The sequence below is a fragment of the Rhea americana genome, unplaced genomic scaffold, assembly GCF_003343005.1.
Source record: "Rhea americana isolate MKP2758 unplaced genomic scaffold, rheAme1 scaffold_158, whole genome shotgun sequence".
NCBI lineage: Eukaryota > Metazoa > Chordata > Aves > Rheiformes > Rheidae > Rhea > Rhea americana.
Genome location: NW_028185683.1, coordinates 1,937,153 through 1,938,616, shown reverse-complemented (window position 1 = coordinate 1,938,616; position 1,464 = coordinate 1,937,153).

Genomic DNA, 1,464 nt, shown 5'->3' with positions numbered 1-1,464 from the left:
TTAAATATGGCTTCAGGAATAGATTATGGGGATTTACAGCCATTGCTGTGGACCTGAGGCTGGGCTTTAAGTGTTTCATAACTTCATCATAGAGTTGTGGGGTAACCAGTAATATTTGTGCAAAGAAAAGTATGGCATTCAGACTGGTGCAGCCAGGAAGCCAGTTCTGCCCAAACAGTTGGCATGGGCACGCTGCTTTCAGTGATGGGCTTTCACAAGTCACAAAAATACACTTGGCACAGTCTGTAGTAGCAGTCTGCTCTTTTGTAAATCCTACCATGCAGAATTTATATTGAAACTGCTATGAAATAAAATGAGAGAACTTTTAGGAGGGGACACACAAGCAGGAATCCATTTGTAATCACTAGAATTGAAGTAAAGGCTTCATTTCGTGGTTTTTCACCCTTTCTAGGATTTTCCTGCATCTCATTCTTCTAGCATGGTGATAAATGCTGTATGTCTCCTTTAAAGAATGGAACCTCTGTCTGTACTTTTACTGGAATGTTTACCTCACATTTCCATGTTGATTATTCTTGGCTTTTTTTGTATTTGTATATTTTTTTTCCAAAACAGATGAAAAAAAATTATCAAAAAAAAAAAAAATCTGTAGTCTGGTCTCTTGTTATTTGTGTGTAAAGAATATTTGGGATGCCTGTATGTTTTGCCTTGCAGGGATTTTTCCAAACTGGTATTTTCTTGTGATTCTGCTAATGTCTGGTTCACTCTTAGGAGCATAAAAAACAGACTTGAGCCATGTAGGCTTTCTATGACCAAGAGGTCTGATTTCCTCACTAGAACTTTGACCCAAAGTCCGTTGGAAACTCTGGGAAAATTTCTGCCAAATGAAATTGGTTTGGAACTAGTCCTACTGCATTAGGAAGAAAATGACATGTTAGGAAGGGTTATTGGCAATCAATACTCCATTCAGGACAATCACTCAACAGGAACTACACCACTCATGCTGCAGTGGGATAGATAGGGGTTGAATTCTAAAATAAAACCCTCACATTCTGTAGTCTGCTCTCTGCAGCTGTAGTCAACAGGGTCGTGTTCCTCCTCAGTGCACTGTTGCCACCATGAAAATCCTGCATTCTTGGTTAATAGCATGAACAGAATTGGCAGGGGCTCTGTGCCCTCTGCTTATCCTCTAGTATTTTGGCATCAGCAATATTTCTGAAGGTGGAAGATGTGGTTTTGAGTTTCCTCCACATCCTCAAGGTTGAAAAGGGGTTTGAATATGGATTTTCCATTTCCTGAATAGCTGCTTTATCCTTTCAGTGTGCTGAGATGCACCTCTCTCTCCACTTTAAAACAAACAAGTGGACCTGGCCCTGCTGTCTGACAAGATGCATAGGGATGCCTCTGCCCAGAGATGTCTCAGGGGTGTGGGTCCACACAGGTGCACATGCTTCCTTGCAGATGCCTGTTGTCTGGATGACTGGTTAGATGAAGAAACACCTATAC